This window comes from Drosophila navojoa, chromosome X (assembly GCF_054131105.1).
Source record: "Drosophila navojoa isolate 15081-1374.11 chromosome X, UAZ_NAV_1.0, whole genome shotgun sequence".
Lineage (NCBI taxonomy): Eukaryota > Metazoa > Arthropoda > Insecta > Diptera > Drosophilidae > Drosophila > Drosophila navojoa.
In genome coordinates this window covers 29,301,955-29,323,391 of record NC_142895.1, presented here as the reverse complement: position 1 = coordinate 29,323,391, position 21,437 = coordinate 29,301,955, and positions in this window count along the sequence as shown.

Sequence of the window (21,437 nt, the reverse complement as noted above, 5' to 3'; positions counted from 1 at the left end):
GTATATATTGATCTGAATTTAATGACCGCTGCATTGACACCATAAGAGCAACAATCACAGTTTGTATTGAACGTGATTTTTTTAAATTGTGATAATGTCTTTGTCAAACCAGACCTTGTTTGATTTATTTCTTGCCTTCGAAGACTACAATTATTTCTTATCAGAAGTGAAAAAAGGATTTAATATGTGTTGTGGCAACGATAAGAAAGTTAAAAATGTGTATTATAAAATTAAAGTAAAATGGTCCGAATGCAAACGGACTATTAATAGATTTAATACGAGACATATGGAATAGCTTCGTAGCTTAACAATCTTTGAAAGCGATGAAAACATCGATGACAGTATTCCCAGCACATCAGGGAATAGAGGAAGGCCTACAAAATCTTTGGACGAGTGTTCAGCATACACAAGGAAACGTAAACTTGGAGAGGTTACAGAAGCTATTTCTCAGGAACATCTATCGGAACCATTGTCAGTAAAGTATACAAAAGTCCAAGAAAGAAGCAAATCAGAAATAACGAAAGCAGTGCTGAAAGCAAGTCCAGCGAGAGAGCAAAGGATTGAGGAAAGTATACCAACACCAACTGATGATCTTTCAACTAAATACATCCCGGAGGAAGCCGTTGCGTTATTTATGGACTTAGGGCTGTCCAAGTTAAAGTACAACATCTTACGCAGCTCTTTGATTCGGCATAATTGCAAAATCCTACCCGGCTATAAAAAAATTGCATTTTGCAAAAAGGAAGCTGTTCCACCAAATGTTATCGTCAATGACACATCGGCTGTAGCAAAACTGCAAGACGTTATGGACCATATAGACACACTTCCAGAATCACTCACATTACTCAATAAGTGGCGGTGTGATGGATCGTCTGGACAAAGCTCGTACAAACATAGCATTTGTGGGAGTGATAACACAATTTCAGATGCCAATATGTTTATGGCATCTGTAGTTCCGCTTCGGCTAAGAAGTGGAAGTTCTGATTATTGGAAGAATCCACGTCCCTCCTCTGTACATTTTTGCCGTCCTATTCTTTTTCAGTATACCAGGGAGACCTCCGATGTCATAAGAACAACAGTGGATGACATCAAAAATCAAATTGATTCATTGAGGCCATATGTGTTTGAAAATGCTAGTAGTAAAAAAAAATAACTATAAATTTTGAATTCTTTTTAACTATGATTGATGGTAAAATTCTTATTATATCAACTTTAATTTGTACTATTTGTAAAATTACACAAACAAAATTTTCTAATTCTGAGTATGGATTATCCCTACTTCATGCGAGAATAAGGTGCATAGAGTTTATATTGAAGCTGGGATATACAATTGCACGACCTGGAGAATCTTTTGCTGAAAGTGCAACAAACAAAGAAATATTTAATGCTTGAAAACAAATTATTCAACAAGAGTTTCAAACATCACTTGCCTTAAAAGTCGATTGCCCCAAATACGGTTATGGAAATTCTAATGATAGTAATGGCTTCACGCAAATTTTTTGCTAATCATGAGATTTCCGCTCGAATCACAGGAGTAGACCAAACGATAATAAAACGCTTGCTTAGGCATAATCTTAAAGGTTATCAACTGTAAGGAAATGGTGAATGGGCCCAAATTTGAAGAGTATGCAGCAACAACTGCAAACCTATCACAAGAGATGTATCCGCAAAAGAAACTTACTCCCACAGTTCATAAAATTCTTGTCCATGGCCGAAATCTAATAGAGTATCAGTGTTTACCTATTGGAGAGCTATCAGAAGAAGCCCAGGAATGTAAGAACAAAGATAACAAAAAGTTTCGTTACTCCAATACTTGGGCTGCGCTGCAGTGTGGAGAATAGTATGAGAATTTACTTGGTGAATAACTTCTTTCGTAAACATACGATCTTAATGAAATTTTCAGGGCGTAATTATATGGTCGAAATGTGTGTACATTCCAAAGCACAAGTCTCTCTCTTGAAATACGTTTTTTACAAATTGGGGGCGAAGGGGGCGTGGTATCCAAAATCTGTTGATTACAAAATGTTTGTATTCATCATATATATATACACAGCAAATCTGAAGTCTCTACATCTAATAGTACTCCGATGAGGCTCAAAAAACAAAATCAATTTTTCGATTATTCTCGATAAAAAAGTTATCGAATAAATAAAGCAAACTCGTACTGCGTATGGTATACACGGGTATGCACACAAAATTTCAGCTCTCTAGCTTTTATATCTTCTGAGATCTCGGCGTTCATACGGACAGACGAACGGACGGACGGACAGACGGACAGGGCTATATCGACTCAACTCATCGTGCTGATCAAGAATATATATACTTTATGGGGTCTGCGATGATTCCTTCTGCCTGTTACATACTTTTTCACAAAAACATTATACCCTGATTTCCCATTTTCAATGGGTTCAGGGTATAAAAATGATTCATTCAGCACGTCACCTTCGACCCTGCTTAAAACTAAAAAATAAAAAAAATAATTTAAATAATAAAAAAAAAACATTGTAAAGATATGCCGATTTCCAATAATTTAAAATTATGAATAATAAATTGTCACTTAAGGTTTCGCTTAAATATCTGGTTGAACTGTTAATTTAAAAAGCGACTTAGGTTTTTTGTAGCCTGCAAACACTGCGAAGAAGGCGTTTTCAAATGCAAAATTATTTGCTTCTTAGAAATCGACTTAGAAATTATAGAATGCCTTGGTACCATTTTAATAGTCATTTCAATTGAATTTTCTATTAACTAAGGATTCGCCGACATATTTTACGATGATAAGACCCATTAACATTCACAAAAAGTAGAAAACATTAAATTCCTACTACAGACGACATTCCTGTTTACACATGGTTAGTACCAAAGAAATTAGATGCAACAGGACAGAGAAGGTGGAGATTAGTGGTAGATTGTAGAAAACTTAATGAAAAGACTATTAAGATAAATATCCCATGCCAATAATTAGTGACGTTTTAGACAAATTGGGAAAACATGAATATTTTTCATTACTAGATTTAGCCAGTGGTTACCATCAAATTAAAATGTACAAAAAGAACATTCAAAAAAAAAAAAAAAAAAAAGACAGCATTTTGAGCAGAGGGGGACATTACGAGTTTGTACGAATGCCATTCGACCTTACTAATGCCCCGGCAACTCTTCAAGCAGAAGCTATTCTGAAAGCCATCGTTTACGCACAAGGCAGAACTGGAAAGTTTACGATATGTACCGATAGCCTATCGGTAGAATCTGTCAAAAATCTATCTAACACAAACCCAACAATCGTGCAGATACGGGAAAGTTTAATAAAAACCCCTCTAAAACTTAACATATTTTGGGTTCCCAGCCACAGGGGCATTAGGGGCAATGAGTTGGCTGACAATGCAGCAAAAGCAATGTCAAAGTATCCCACAATCATGATACTCCCTTCAGCGGAAAAAGATCTGCGAAAAGTTATTCTCAAACAGCTCCACTCGCAAAAATCGAAATCTGGGCTAACTTTCATCACAGATACAGGAACTGCAACCCAAATTTGGAGAAAGTCAAGTTCCCTATCAACACATCCCGAACGAAAAACACTATTTTCACCCGCCTCCGGATAGGACACAGCAGTGGCACCCACAGCCATGTACTGTCAGGAGACCCAAAACCGAACTGCCACTTATGTGGTCTAGAGCTCTCTACCGCACACCTGCTGGACACCTGCAAAAAATTAGTTAGCATTAGAAAAGCTCATTTTCCAAATATACTACCCTCATCCATCTTACCCTTCGTCACAACAATAAATATAAATAAAATATATAGATATTTACAAGATTGTAATTTAACAAATAAGATATAATCCTACATAGAGCCGAAGGCCTGGTCGCTAGCGCTCTTATTATATACTTATATACTTACTTAAAAAGGCAAATTATAAAAGCGACAATGGTGAAAATGACGAGTTGGCTAACGGTGTTTTTTTTTGCTACTTTTTCAGCTGTTTTAGAAAAAAGTTGGCTACTTTTAGCTACTTTCAGCCCTCGGTTGCGTACCGTTGATTTTTTCGTCTGTGGCGCAGCTGTGATATAGACAAGACGCGCCGGCTTTAGGGGTGACATCTTGAGGGGAGTAGAGATGGTAACTCGCAGGTTTGATTACACTGGTCGGCAAATATATTTTGACATACATACGATTGATTTCATATTCTATAGTGCATTTGGTATTCATGCTGTATTTCCTCAACTTGGCCGCTTCCAGCGAATTGGTCGAAACATTGGCATTGCATTGGCCCTGGATCGACGATGTTGCGTGAAAGGGTTCCTCGCCGATCTGCTGGCTGTCGGCATACATGTAGGCTTCGTTGGAATCGTTTAGACCATCCGGTGAGTGGACCACTTCGCACAGCTCCTCCTTGTCAACGTTCACAGTCTCAATTGGCCATTGCCACTGGAGGCGTCGTCGTCATTAGGGCATGCCTCCGGCATGGGTATCTAGAATGTAAGAAGGGATTCAAGTACAACCTAGATGAACTAATTAGAACTAATTAAGATGCGAATTATATACATACATCCATATCAATGTAGTATTGCCTAATTAATAACAAGAAATTGATAGGACCTTACAGCGCACATAGAGTTTGCTGTTGTTAAATCTTAAGGTAAATAATTCTAGAATATAGATGACAGGCAGATTTTTATTATTCTGTTATATCATTCACTATAATTTCTATATGTAGATAGATACATAAATATATTCTAAATATAATTGGCATGTTCTTCTAAATTAGACTCAATAGAAAGTTTGGCTGCCTTAGGGCAAGACATTGGGCAACTTGGAGGCATCGGCATTATCATAGCAACCCATATCGGCCTTATACAATATACGATTGATTTCATATTGTAGAGTGCATTTGGTATTCATGCTGTATTTGCTCAGCTTGGCCGCTTCCAGCGAATTGGTCGAAACATTGGCATTGCATTGGCCCTGGATCAACGATGTTGCGTGAAAGGGATCCTCGCCGAGCTGCTGGCTGTCGGCATACATGTAGGCTTCGTTGGAATCGTTTAGGCCATCCGGTGAGTGGACCACTTCGCACAGCTCCTCCTTGTCAACGTTCACAGTCTCAACTGGCCATTGCCACTGGAGGCGTCGTCATCATTAGGGCCATGCCTCCGACATGGGTATCTAGAATGTAAGAAGGGATTCAAGTACAACCTAGATGGGAAACTATAAGGGGGATTCTCTTAAGTGTTGGAGATTCAGTTTAGATCGATTATAGTGTTCAAAGTATTGAGATGAATTGTTTCTTGGAATGGTATATGGATATATTTACATAGCTACAGATCTTTAACTATATATGCATTCAAATGGAATGATGGAAGTGTGGGATATATGTATGTATATGTACAGTCAAGTTCAACTGTCATACGGAGAGGTAGTAAAAACCAACTGCAAAACAGTTGGCCTAATTGGTATGTATGTATGTATGTATGTATGTATGTATGTAGCGTTGCCTTAGTTTATTTTCTTAATGTTTCTTTTATCAACAGCAATAAATTCATAATTTTATTTTTTTATTGTTTTTTTTTTTTTTTTTTTGAAGTTTAACGATGATTGTAATATTATTTTATTTTATTTTTTCAATAGTGGCGTATATATTTTGACATTGTTATGTTTATCAACAAAAATTCTTAAATTAATGTTAAATATACCCTCCTTTTGACCATTTGGAGGCGGGTTCGGGACGAAATCCACCAAGGCTTCAAGATGTTTTAATATAATCCCTTCCCACTCCGTTTCCATACCTGCCCTTGTCAGATCGGCGGATCTATTTCGCTTTATAAGCGACCATACAATAGCAATAATATTCCAATCTGGACTTTGGTCTGGTCAATCCAGTGTTTCCCCTCCCACTTCTTTCAAAATGTAATTTGGCATACAATACTCCCCATTTATTAAAGACACCACCACAGAGTCCTGATCTTAATCCGATCGAACATTGCTGACATATGTTAGAAAAAAGGATCAGAACACACCACATTAGTTCAAAATCCAAACTTATAGAAGTATTAACAAGTAAGAAAGCTCTAGTCGAGACTGCTCGACTACGAGATCCCCTGAACCCTACAAGCAACTGATATTTCAATAATAATTAGCACCCACACACGCACTCATGCAAACAAATACACGCACACACACACACTCACATATACAGGCGATAGCGCTTGGGTTGCGCTGCAGTGTTGGCGATATTATGAGAACTTATTTGTGGAATAATTTAATTTCTAGACGTTCGATCGTAATGAAACTTTCAGAACGTAATCATAATGTTAAAATGTATGTGTATACCGAAGCACAAGTCTCTAGTATTTGATATACGACTTTTACAAAGATTAGGGTGAGGAGGTGGATTTGGGGGTGGGGGGTAAATTTCAACAAAAACCGAAATTGTATGACATGCGTCTTAATATACGTTTTAAATTTGGAGACTCTAGCTTGAAAGATGTAAGAGATATAATTTTTAAACTGATCTTCGATAAGGTTTTTTATCGATAAAAAAGTATCGGAATGAGTTATCGTTTTTTAGCGATAAACTCGATATGCGCGTGATATATACGGACATTTAAAAAAAAAGTTGAAGTCTCTAGCTCTTGTATCTTCTGAAATCAACGCGTTCAAACATACGGACAGACGGACGGACGGACGGACGGACGGACGGACGGACGGACGGACAGACAGACGGACAGGGCTAAATCGACTCAGCTCGTCGCCCTGATCAAGAATATATATACTTTGTGGGGTCTGCCACGCCTCCTTCTGCCTGTTACATACATTTTAACAAAACCATTATACCCTGATTTCCCATTTTCAATGGGTTCAGGGTATAAAAAGAGGAGTGGGTGAAAATTGACAAAAAATACACTGAAAGGTTAGTTTTGGCGATGCCAAAAAGACTACACGTAGTTATAAAGAATAAGGGTTACCCCACAAAATACTAATGTTAAAAAAATGTAATCTTTCGCAGTTATTTGAAGCGTACAGGTTAAGTGTATAAAGACTTTATTGGAGAGAAAAACACGTTTTTTAATGGTTTTTAGTTATTACTTTTATGCTAAGCAAAATATAAAAATTATTTTTTTTTTTTTTATAATTTTTTGTTAAATTATTAGTTAATAAAGCATTGCTGTATGAAGACGTTATTGTCCACTGTATGTAGTAATTAAAATGAATGACTTTATTTTTAAGACGCCATATGGCAATGAAAAGCCCAGAGAAGCGGCTGGAAATTAAAAAACAATGCAAAAACAAATCCGCTATTGAGATTCTTAGAAAATGATAAAGAACGAAATTCGTAAAATGAAAATCGTTTCATTACATATAATAATAATAGCTTCGACAGACACGAAGTGTATTCTTCAGAGGTCACAATCAACTGACCTTTATTGAAAATGTCTTTCCTCAAATACATACATACATGTATACATATGTATGTACATACATTGTTTTCTTACATTCTATTCGTATAGGTTATTTAATAGGAATTCTGAGTTGTTGCTTGGCTTGATATGTCTAACAATCTCTTTTGTGTTAATGGGAATTTGCAAACAGTGTCGCACAATCGTTTACTTGAAATTCAATAAGTTTTGTTTATTGGGCTTAGTTGTATGCTTCCGTTGTGCTCTTGGAATGTAGGATTTATACATACAGTTTGAAACGAAAGTGTTTTCATATGGGCAAAATTATACACGCACACACACACTCACATACACTTTTAGAACGTAATCATATTGTTTAAATGTGTGTATATTCCGAAGCACAACTCTAGTATTTGAAATACGCCTTGTACAAATATGATGGTAAGGGGGCAGATATAAGGGTGGGGGAGAAATTTTAACAAGAATCTAAATTGTATAAAATGCATCTTAATATACATATTATTTTTGGAAACTCTAGCTTTAAAGATGTGGGAGATATAACTTTATACCTGATTTTCGATAAGGGTTTTTATCGATAAAAATATCGAAATGAGTTATCGTTTTTTATTGATAAATTCGATATGCTGTATATACGAACATTTAAAAAAAAAATTAAAGTCTCCAGCTCTTATATCTTCTGAGATCGACGCGTTAATACATACGGACAGACAGTGCTAAATCGACTCAACACGTCGCCTTGATCAAGAATATATATACATTGTGGGGTCTGCCACGCTTCCTTCTGCCTGTTACATACATTTCAACAAAACCATTATAACCTGATTTCCCATTTTCAATGGGTTCAGGATATTAAAAGACTTTCCGATTGAATTTCCGAATTTCAGCTTTCCATTTTATGGTAAGACTGATGATTTTTACAATATATTTAAATCTATATCAAGATAAAAAGACAGCAAACAAGCGAACTACTAGATTGTTTTATGCCGAGCAAACATAGTTTGCAATAACCGATTGAAACGGTCGCCCGCCGAGCTCGTCGGCGCTCGGAAAGCCACCGTTAAAATTTTTTAGCGCAGTCCAAGCGACTCCCAAGCGCTGTCGCTGCTTACTACGCAGTTTGCAGAACTCCTGCGTACTAGAGACTTCTACTTTGGCAAATCTATAATCATGATTTGAAAGAGTCAAGAAAATAGTCGATCGACAAGAAAAGTTATTAACCAATCAAGCCCATAGTAAGCCCTGCAGCCAATGCGCTTTAAAAATCGACAACTTTTCCCATTATTATGTTATCGATTAAAAACATCGAAAATCAGGAATAAATTTATGTCTGCTACATCTTAAAGCTAGTCGCCAAATTTGAAATGTATATTCATATGAGTTTTATAGAATTTCAATTTTTGTAAAAATTTCACCCCCACCCCTATATCCATCTCCTCATCCACACTTTTGTAAAAGGCGTATTTCAAGTACAACATACAAATCTACATTTTAGTCATAATCTAAATGTTCATGAAGATAGTACAATGACAGATTGGAGCGGCACAAAAACAGGCTAGCAAAAATGCTCATAACAAACAGAACTCCTAGGAGGCTCAAAAGGAGACAACCAAGGGACCTGATTCTCAGATCGCCCCGGATGACGGTCAACAGGAGTTAACATATAGCTGCCATCATTGTGTTATTATTGTATTGTGTTGTAAATAATTGTAATTGTAAATATTTGTAAATTGCGACAGCAACGTAAGTTGTCGGCGCGCCCTAATGAGCTAATTGAACAGATAATAAGCTCACAAAGGGGTTATTGAAAAACCTCGTCTGGCTTCAACAAATTAAAATAAAATAAATAAAAAAAATAAAAATAAAAAATAAAAAAAAAAAAACGTCGCAATACATTTGCTATGACTTTCGTTTTACTGGCATTGACTTCACTCTTAGCCGCCGGGTCCAAATGACCTTTCAAAACGACCCTTCAAAAAATAATCAATAGCTTGTGTATTGATACAAAAACAAAAACTTACACGCCGACGCGGTAGATCACTTTTTGGTGGTTCATATGTGCATATATGTATAAATATAAATTAAAGTAAATATCTAATTTAACACTTACGTTGCATTTGCTTGGCAGGGAAACCTGATGTGTACGATTTTTAGATTAGACTCTAAAATTTTTTAGCGAGTCTCAGCGTTTTCTTATTCTTTACTTAGTCAACATCGATAACAATCATCGTCTCTATTATATAAATATAATAATACCTCTTTTAATTAACTATTCCAGTGCCAGTTTGATTTTTAAAAATGCCAAATTTCCCGCCAGCATCACAATTTGGCAGTTGAAAATGGCCCACTCTGGTCGGTAAAAGTCTAAGCTGGCAGCCCTGCAAAAGACGCCATTATGAGAAAAACACGTTACTTAAATGTGCAAATGCCTCTTGCTGAAAAACACAAAAAAGCAAATGCAGCACACACAATAATTGACTACAGCCAATATGATGTTTGATATGCAACTTAAAAAATATCGATGTACAACCGCAACTGTGCTACAGTAGACATAGTGAGGCTGCCATACAAGAGGCAGACACAATTGAAGCCCCGGCGTCCGCCTCCGTCTCTGCCAGTACTACCACAACTCCACCCCAGAACTTAACTATATATAAATTTAAACATGTTTTGCACTAATATAGGCCGTATTAGTTTAGAGGGGAAAGTAAAAAAAAAAAAAAAAAAAAAAAAAAAAAAACGCGAAAACGATGGAACAACAGAAAACTAGGTTGTTAGGTCAGAAGGTCTGTGCTTTCTTTAAGACTAGGAGATACGCTGAACCCTTATTCTGCATTCTGAAACTTTCAGAACGTAATCATAATGTTCAAATGTGTGTACATTCCAAAGCACAAATCTCTAGTACTTGAAATACGACTTTTACAAAGTGGTGGCGAAGGGGGCTTGGTATTCAAACTTTGTTTGTATTCATCATATGTATATACACAGCAAAAACATTTTAATTTCTAGACCTACAATAATGCTCAAATGTATATGCCGAAGCACAAGTCTCTAGGACTTGAAATACGTTTTTTAAAAATTTCAAAAACTGGAATGTACATATGTACATTTTAACGTTGTCATTACGCTCTGAAAGTTTCATTAAGATTGCTAGAAATTAAATTATTCAACAAATAAATTCTCATAAGCGCAGTCGCCGCGGGCTTATGCGTGCATTAAAGAAGTGCGTAAATCGACATCTGATCCATTAATTTCAAGCTACCACATCAAAAGATTTATTATTAGATCATGACGCCAAAATCGACAAATCGCCCATTATACGTTGGGAAAAATATGTATTGAATAGAATATACGCAATAAAACGGTATGCATTGTAACAGATAATGCCAGCTCCATGCCTAAAGTATGTGAAATATTACAAGTGTACAATCTGCCATGCTTTGCACATTCGATCAATCCCGTGGTACAAGATGATTTAAATTTACTTAGTGCAAATCAAAAGTTCGATTTTTTAGGCAATGCACGATAGCTCAAGAAGGTTAAGCGTATACTTTATTGCAGGAAACACCCAACAGATGGAATAATTTCTGCTTAATGATTGAGCGTATTTTAAAAACGAACGATGCCATTTCATTATTATCAACTACAAATACACCGCATCTGCTGCTGAGGAAACTTTTAGCAAGAAAGAAAATTTCTAGTGGAAAATACGTTACCATATCGCTAAATATACCCTTGGCATATGGACTTTTACGCAAAATCGAAAGTGGTCTGAGAATCACATTTTTCTCTGACCCCGGAAAGAATACAGGTACCTGTATATTAATCAGGTCATGAAGTTCCGTATATAACCTTTTAATCATTGATTCATAGATGTTTGCGCAATATGTTAGGTAATAATAGGTAGAAAAAAGGGCTCGGGTAGATTAGCGGTTTAAAAATCGTATATATTGATCTGAATTTAATGACCGCTGCATTGACACCATAAGAGCAACAATCACAGTTTGTATTGAACGTGATTTTTTTAAATTGTGATAATGTCTTTGTCAAACCAGACCTTGTTTGATTTATTTCTTGCCTTCGAAGACTACAATTATTTCTTATCAGAAGTGAAAAAAGGATTTAATATGTGTTGTGGCAACGATAAGAAAGTTAAAAATGTGTATTATAAAATTAAAGTAAAATGGTCCGAATGCAAACGGACTATTAATAGATTTAATACGAGACATATGGAATAGCTTCGTAGCTTAACAATCTTTGAAAGCGATGAAAACATCGATGACAGTATTCCCAGCACATCAGGGAATAGAGGAAGGCCTACAAAATCTTTGGACGAGTGTTCAGCATACACAAGGAAACGTAAACTTGGAGAGGTTACAGAAGCTATTTCTCAGGAACATCTATCGGAACCATTGTCAGTAAAGTATACAAAAGTCCAAGAAAGAAGCAAATCAGAAATAACGAAAGCAGTGCTGAAAGCAAGTCCAGCGAGAGAGCAAAGGATTGAGGAGAGTATACCAACACCAACTGATGATCTTTCAACTAAATACATCCCGGAGGAAGCCGTTGCGTTATTTATGGACTTAGGGCTGTCCAAGTTAAAGTACAACATCTTACGCAGCTCTTTGATTCGGCATAATTGCAAAATCCTACCCGGCTATAAAAAAATTGCATTTTGCAAAAAGGAAGCTGTTCCACCAAATGTTATCGTCAATGACACATCGGCTGTAGCAAAACTGCAAGACGTTATGGACCACACTGCGAGGTGGCTTATAAGAAGCTTACCGGATATAGACACACTTCCAGAATCACTCACATTACTCAATAAGTGGCGGTGTGATGGATCGTCTGGACAAAGCTCGTACAAACATAGCATTTGTGGGAGTGATAACACAATTTCAGATGCCAATATGTTTATGGCATCTGTAGTTCCGCTTCGGCTAAGAAGTGGAAGTTCTGATTATTGGAAGAATCCACGTCCCTCCTCTGTACATTTTTGCCGTCCTATTCTTTTTCAGTATACCAGGGAGACCTCCGATGTCATAAGAACAACAGTGGATGACATCAAAAATCAAATTGATTCATTGAGGCCATATGTGTTTGAAAATGCTAGTAGTTAAAAAAAATAACTATAAATTTTGAATTCTTTTTAACTATGATTGATGGTAAAATTCTTATTATATCAACTTTAATTTGTACTATTTGTAAAACTACACAAACAAAATTTTCTAATTCTGAGTATGGATTATCCCTACTTCATGCGAGAATAAGGTGCATAGAGTTTATATTGAAGCTGGGATATACAATTGCACGACCTGGAGAATCTTTTGCTGAAAGTGCAACAAACAAAGAAATATTTAATGCTTGAAAACAAATTATTCAACAAGAGTTTCAAACATCACTTGCCTTAAAAGTCGATTGCCCCAAATACGGTTATGGAAATTCTAATGATAGTAATGGCTTCACGCAAATTTTTGCTAATCATGAGATTTCCGCTCGAATCACAGGAGTAGACCAAACGATAATAAAACGCTTGCTTAGGCATAATCTTAAAGGTTATCAACTGTAAGGAAATGGTGAATGGGCCCAAATTTGAAGAGTATGCAGCAACAACTGCAAACCTATCACAAGAGATGTATCCGCAAAAGAAACTTACTCCCACAGTTCATAAAATTCTTGTCCATGGCCGAAATCTAATAGAGTATCAGTGTTTACCTATTGGAGAGCTATCAGAAGAAGCCCAGGAATGTAAGAACAAAGATAACAAAAAGTTTCGTTACTCCAATACTTGGGCTGCGCTGCAGTGTGGAGAATAGTATGAGAATTTACTTGGTGAATAACTTCTTTCGTAAACATACGATCTTAATGAAATTTTCAGGGCGTAATTATATGGTCGAAATGTGTGTACATTCCAAAGCACAAGTCTCTCTCTTGAAATACGTTTTTTACAAATTGGGGGCGAAGGGGGCGTGGTATCCAAAATCTGTTGATTACAAAATGTTTGTATTCATCATATATATATACACAGCAAATCTGAAGTCTCTACATCTAATAGTACTCCGATGAGGCTCAAAAAACAAAATCAATTTTTCGATTATTCTCGATAAAAAAGTTATCGAATAAATAAAGCAAACTCGTACTGCGTATGGTATACACGGGTATGCACACAAAATTTCAGCTCTCTAGCTTTTATATCTTCTGAGATCTCGGCGTTCATACGGACAGACGAACGGACGGACGGACAGACGGACAGGGCTATATCGACTCAACTCATCGTGCTGATCAAGAATATATATACTTTATGGGGTCTGCGATGATTCCTTCTGCCTGTTACATACTTTTTCACAAAAACATTATACCCTGATTTCCCATTTTCAATGGGTTCAGGGTATAAAAATGATTCATTCAGCACGTCACCTTCGACCCTGCTTAAAACTAAAAAATAAAAAAAATAATTTAAATAATAAAAAAAAAACATTGTAAAGATATGCCGATTTCCAATAATTTAAAATTATGAATAATAAATTGTCACTTAAGGTTTCGCTTAAATATCTGGTTGAACTGTTAATTTAAAAAGCGACTTAGGTTTTTTGTAGCCTGCAAACACTGCGAAGAAGGCGTTTTCAAATGCAAAATTATTTGCTTCTTAGAAATCGACTTAGAAATTATAGAATGCCTTGGTACCATTTTAATAGTCATTTCAATTGAATTTTCTATTAACTAAGGATTCGCCGACATATTTTACGATGATAAGACCCATTAACATTCACAAAAAGTAGAAAACATTAAATTCCTACTACAGACGACATTCCTGTTTACACATGGTTAGTACCAAAGAAATTAGATGCAACAGGACAGAGAAGGTGGAGATTAGTGGTAGATTGTAGAAAACTTAATGAAAAGACTATTAAGATAAATATTCCATGCCAATAATTAGTGACGTTTTAGACAAATTGGGAAAACATGAATATTTTTCATTACTAGATTTAGCCAGTGGTTACCATCAAATTAAAATGTACAAAAAGAACATTCAAAAAAAAAAAAAAAAAAAAAAGACAGCATTTTGAGCAGAGGGGGACATTACGAGTTTGTACGAATGCCATTCGACCTTACTAATGCCCCGGCAACTCTTCAAGCAGAAGCTATTCTGAAAGCCATCGTTTACGCACAAGGCAGAACTGGAAAGTTTACGATATGTACCGATAGCCTATCGGTAGAATCTGTCAAAAATCTATCTAACACAAACCCAACAATCGTGCAGATACGGGAAAGTTTAATAAAAACCCCTCTAAAACTTAACATATTTTGGGTTCCCAGCCACAGGGGCATTAGGGGCAATGAGTTGGCTGACAATGCAGCAAAAGCAATGTCAAAGTATCCCACAATCATGATACTCCCTTCAGCGGAAAAAGATCTGCGAAAAGTTATTCTCAAACAGCTCCACTCGCAAAAATCGAAATCTGGGCTAACTTTCATCACAGATACAGGAACTGCAACCCAAATTTGGAGAAAGTCAAGTTCCCTATCAACACATCCCGAACGAAAAACACTATTTTCACCCGCCTCCGGATAGGACACAGCAGTGGCACCCACAGCCATGTACTGTCAGGAGACCCAAAACCGAACTGCCACTTATGTGGTCTAGAGCTCTTTACCGCACACCTGCTGGACACCTGCAAAAAATTAGTTAGCATTAGAAAAGCTCATTTTCCAAATATACTACCCTCATCCATCTTACCCTTCGTCACAACAATAAATATAAATAAAATATATAGATATTTACAAGATTGTAATTTAACAAATAAGATATAATCCTACATAGAGCCGAAGGCCTGGTCGCTAGCGCTCTTATTATATACTTATATACTTACTTAAAAAGGCAAATTATAAAAGCGACAATGGTGAAAATGACGAGTTGGCTAACGGTGTTTTTTTTTGCTACTTTTTCAGCTGTTTTAGAAAAAAGTTGGCTACTTTTAGCTACTTTCAGCCCTCGGTTGCGTACCGTTGATTTTTTCGTCTGTGGCGCAGCTGTGATATAGACAAGACGCGCCGGCTTTAGGGGTGACATCTTGAGGGGAGTAGAGATGGTAACTCGCAGGTTTGATTACACTGGTCGGCAAATATATTTTGACATACATACGATTGATTTCATATTCTATAGTGCATTTGGTATTCATGCTGTATTTCCTCAACTTGGCCGCTTCCAGCGAATTGGTCGAAACATTGGCATTGCATTGGCCCTGGATCGACGATGTTGCGTGAAAGGGTTCCTCGCCGATCTGCTGGCTGTCGGCATACATGTAGGCTTCGTTGGAATCGTTTAGACCATCCGGTGAGTGGACCACTTCGCACAGCTCCTCCTTGTCAACGTTCACAGTCTCAATTGGCCATTGCCACTGGAGGCGTCGTCGTCATTAGGGCATGCCTCCGGCATGGGTATCTAGAATGTAAGAAGGGATTCAAGTACAACCTAGATGAACTAATTAGAACTAATTAAGATGCGAATTATATACATACATCCATATCAATGTAGTATTGCCTAATTAATAACAAGAAATTGATAGGACCTTACAGCGCACATAGAGTTTGCTGTTGTTAAATCTTAAGGTAAATAATTCTAGAATATAGATGACAGACAGATTTTTATTATTCAGTTATATCATTCACTATAATTTCTATATGTAGATAGATACATAAATATATTCTAAATATAATTGGCATGTTCTTCTAAATTAGACTCAATAGAAAGTTTGGCTGCCTTAGGGCAAGACATTGGGCAACTTGGAGGCATCGGCATTATCATAGCAACCCATATCGGCCTTATACAATATACGATTGATTTCATATTGTAGAGTGCATTTGGTATTCATGCTGTATTTGCTCAGCTTGGCCGCTTCCAGCGAATTGGTCGAAACATTGGCATTGCATTGGCCCTGGATCAACGATGTTGCGTGAAAGGGATCCTCGCCGAGCTGCTGGCTGTCGGCATACATGTAGGCTTCGTTGGAATCGTTTAGGCCATCCGGTGAGTGGACCACTTCGCACAGCTCCTCCTTGTCAACGTTCACAGTCTCAACTGGCCATTGCCACTGGAGGCGTCGTCATCATTAGGGCCATGCCTCCGACATGGGTATCTAGAATGTAAGAAGGGATTCAAGTACAACCTAGATGGGAAACTATAAGGGGGATTCTCTTAAGTGTTGGAGATTCAGTTTAGATCGATTATAGTGTTCAAAGTATTGAGATGAATTGTTTCTTGGAATGGTATATGGATATATTTACATAGCTACAGATCTTTAACTATATATGCATTCAAATGGAATGATGGAAGTGTGGGATATATGTATGTATATGTACAGTCAAGTTCAACTGTCATACGGAGAGGTAGTAAAAACCAACTGCAAAACAGTTGGCCTAATTGGTATGTATGTATGTATGTATGTATGTATGTATGTAGCGTTGCCTTAGTTTATTTTCTTAATGTTTCTTTTATCAACAGCAATAAATTCATAATTTTATTTTTTTATTGTTTTTTTTTTTTTTTTTTGAAGTTTAACGATGATTGTAATATTATTTTATTTTATTTTTTCAATAGTGGCGTATATATTTTGACATTGTTATGTTTATCAACAAAAATTCTTAAATTAATGTTAAATATACCCTCCTTTTGACCATTTGGAGGCGGGTTCGGGACGAAATCCACCAAGGCTTCAAGATATTTTAATATAATCCCTTCCCACTCCGTTTCCATACCTGCCCTTGTCAGATCGGCGGATCTATTTCGCTTTATAAGCGACCATACAATAGCAATAATATTCCAATCTGGACTTTGGTCTGGTCAATCCAGTGTTTCCCCTCCCACTTCTTTCAAAATGTAATTTGGCATACAATACTCCCCATTTATTAAAGACACCACCACAGAGTCCTGATCTTAATCCGATCGAACATTGCTGACATATGTTAGAAAAAAGGATCAGAACACACCACATTAGTTCAAAATCCAAACTTATAGAAGTATTAACAAGTAAGAAAGCTCTAGTCGAGACTGCTCGACTACGAGATCCCCTGAACCCTACAAGCAACTGATATTTCAATAATAATTAGCACCCACACACGCACTCATGCAAACAAATACACGCACACACACACACTCACATATACAGGCGATAGCGCTTGGGTTGCGCTGCAGTGTTGGCGATATTATGAGAACTTATTTGTGGAATAATTTAATTTCTAGACGTTCGATCGTAATGAAACTTTCAGAACGTAATCATAATGTTAAAATGTATGTGTATACCGAAGCACAAGTCTCTAGTATTTGATATACGACTTTTACAAAGATTAGGGTGAGGAGGTGGATTTGGGGGGTGGGGGGTAAATTTCAACAAAAACCGAAATTGTATGACATGCGTCTTAATATACGTTTTAAATTTGGAGACTCTAGCTTGAAAGATGTAAGAGATATAATTTTTAAACTGATCTTCGATAAGGTTTTTTATCGATAAAAAAGTATCGGAATGAGTTATCGTTTTTTAGCGATAAACTCGATATGCGCGTGATATATACGGACATTTAAAAAAAAAGTTGAAGTCTCTAGCTCTTGTATCTTCTGAAATCAACGCGTTCAAACATACGGACAGACGGACGGACGGACGGACGGACGGACGGACGGACGGACGGACAGACAGACGGACAGGGCTAAATCGACTCAGCTCGTCGCCCTGATCAAGAATATATATACTTTGTGGGGTCTGCCACGCCTCCTTCTGCCTGTTACATACATTTTAACAAAACCATTATACCCTGATTTCCCATTTTCAATGGGTTCAGGGTATAAAAAGAGGAGTGGGTGAAAATTGACAAAAAATACACTGAAAGGTTAGTTTTGGCGATGCCAAAAAGACTACACGTAGTTATAAAGAATAAGGGTTACCCCACAAAATACTAATGTTAAAAAAATGTAATCTTTCGCAGTTATTTGAAGCGTACAGGTTAAGTGTATAAAGACTTTATTGGAGAGAAAAACACGTTTTTTAATGGTTTTTAGTTATTACTTTTATGCTAAGCAAAATATAAAAATTATTTTTTTTTTTTTATAATTTTTTGTTAAATTATTAGTTAATAAAGCATTGCTGTATGAAGACGTTATTGTCCACTGTATGTAGTAATTAAAATGAATGACTTTATTTTTAAGACGCCATATGGCAATGAAAAGCCCAGAGAAGCGGCTGGAAATTAAAAAACAATGCAAAAACAAATCCGCTATTGAGATTCTTAGAAAATGATAAAGAACGAAATTCGTAAAATGAAAATCGTTTCATTACATATAATAATAATAGCTTCGACAGACACGAAGTGTATTCTTCAGAGGTCACAATCAACTGACCTTTATTGAAAATGTCTTTCCTCAAATACATACATACATGTATACATATGTATGTACATACATTGTTTTCTTACATTCTATTCGTATAGGTTATTTAATAGGAATTCTGAGTTGTTGCTTGGCTTGATATGTCTAACAATCTCTTTTGTGTTAATGGGAATTTGCAAACAGTGTCGCACAATCGTTTACTTGAAATTCAATAAGTTTTGTTTATTGGGCTTAGTTGTATGCTTCCGTTGTGCTCTTGGAATGTAGGATTTATACATACAGTTTGAAACGAAAGTGTTTTCATATGGGCAAAATTATACACGCACACACACACTCACATACACTTTTAGAACGTAATCATATTGTTTAAATGTGTGTATATTCCGAAGCACAACTCTAGTATTTGAAATACGCCTTGTACAAATATGATGGTAAGGGGGCAGATATAAGGGTGGGGGAGAAATTTTAACAAGAATCTAAATTGTATAAAATGCATCTTAATATACATATTATTTTTGGAAACTCTAGCTTTAAAGATGTGGGAGATATAACTTTATACCTGATTTTCGATAAGGGTTTTTATCGATAAAAATATCGAAATGAGTTATCGTTTTTTATTGATAAATTCGATATGCTGTATATACGAACATTTAAAAAAAAAATTAAAGTCTCCAGCTCTTATATCTTCTGAGATCGACGCGTTAATACATACGGACAGACAGTGCTAAATCGACTCAACACGTCGCCTTGATCAAGAATATATATACATTGTGGGGTCTGCCACGCTTCCTTCTGCCTGTTACATACATTTCAACAAAACCATTATAACCTGATTTCCCATTTTCAATGGGTTCAGGATATTAAAAGACTTTCCGATTGAATTTCCGAATTTCAGCTTTCCATTTTATGGTAAGACTGATGATTTTTACAATATATTTAAATCTATATCAAGATAAAAAGACAGCAAACAAGCGAACTACTAGATTGTTTTATGCCGAGCAAACATAGTTTGCAATAACCGATTGAAACGGTCGCCCGCCGAGCTCGTCGGCGCTCGGAAAGCCACCGTTAAAATTTTTTAGCGCAGTCCAAGCGACTCCCAAGCGCTGTCGCTGCTTACTACGCAGTTTGCAGAACTCCTGCGTACTAGAGACTTCTACTTTGGCAAATCTATAATCATGATTTGAAAGAGTCAAGAAAATAGTCGATCGACAAGAAAAGTTATTAACCAATCAAGCCCATAGTAAGCCCTGCAGCCAATGCGCTTTAAAAATCGACAACTTTTCCCATTATTATGTTATCGATTAAAAACATCGAAAATCAGGAATAAATTTATGTCTGCTACATCTTAAAGCTAGTCGCCAAATTTGAAATGTATATTCATATGAGTTTTATAGAATTTCAATTTTTGTAAAAATTTCACCCCCACCCCTATATCCATCTCCTCATCCACACTTTTGTAAAAGGCGTATTTCAAGTACAACATACAAATCTACATTTTAGTCATAATCTAAATGTTCATGAAGATAGTACAATGACAGATTGGAGCGGCACAAAAACAGGCTAGCAAAAATGCTCATAACAAACAGAACTCCTAGGAGGCTCAAAAGGAGACAACCAAGGGACCTGATTCTCAGATCGCCCCGGATGACGGTCAACAGGAGTTAACATATAGCTGCCATCATTGTGTTATTATTGTATTGTGTTGTAAATAATTGTAATTGTAAATATTTGTAAATTGCGACAGCAACGTAAGTTGTCGGCGCGCCCTAATGAGCTAATTGAACAGATAATAAGCTCACAAAGGGGTTATTGAAAAACCTCGTCTGGCTTCAACAAATTAAAATAAAATAAATAAAAAAAATAAAAATAAAAAATAAAAAAAAAAAAACGTCGCAATACATTTGCTATGACTTTCGTTTTACTGGCATTGACTTCACTCTTAGCCGCCGGGTCCAAATGACCTTTCAAAACGACCCTTCAAAAAATAATCAATAGCTTGTGTATTGATACAAAAACAAAAACTTACACGCCGACGCGGTAGATCACTTTTTGGTGGTTCATATGTGCATATATGTATAAATATAAATTAAAGTAAATATCTAATTTAACACTTACGTTGCATTTGCTTGGCAGGGAAACCTGATGTGTACGATTTTTAGATTAGACTCTAAAATTTTTTAGCGAGTCTCAGCGTTTTCTTATTCTTTACTTAGTCAACATCGATAACAATCATCGTCTCTATTATATAAATATAATAATACCTCTTTTAATTAACTATTCCAGTGCCAGTTTGATTTTTAAAAATGCCAAATTTCCCGCCAGCATCACAATTTGGCAGTTGAAAATGGCCCACTCTGGTCGGTAAAAGTCTAAGCTGGCAGCCCTGCAAAAGACGCCATTATGAGAAAAACACGTTACTTAAATGTGCAAATGCCTCTTGCTGAAAAACACAAAAAAGCAAATGCAGCACACACAATAATTGACTACAGCCAATATGATGTTTGATATGCAACTTAAAAAATATCGATGTACAACCGCAACTGTGCTACAGTAGACATAGTGAGGCTGCCATACAAGAGGCAGACACAATTGAAGCCCCGGCGTCCGCCTCCGTCTCTGCCAGTACTACCACAACTCCACCCCAGAAC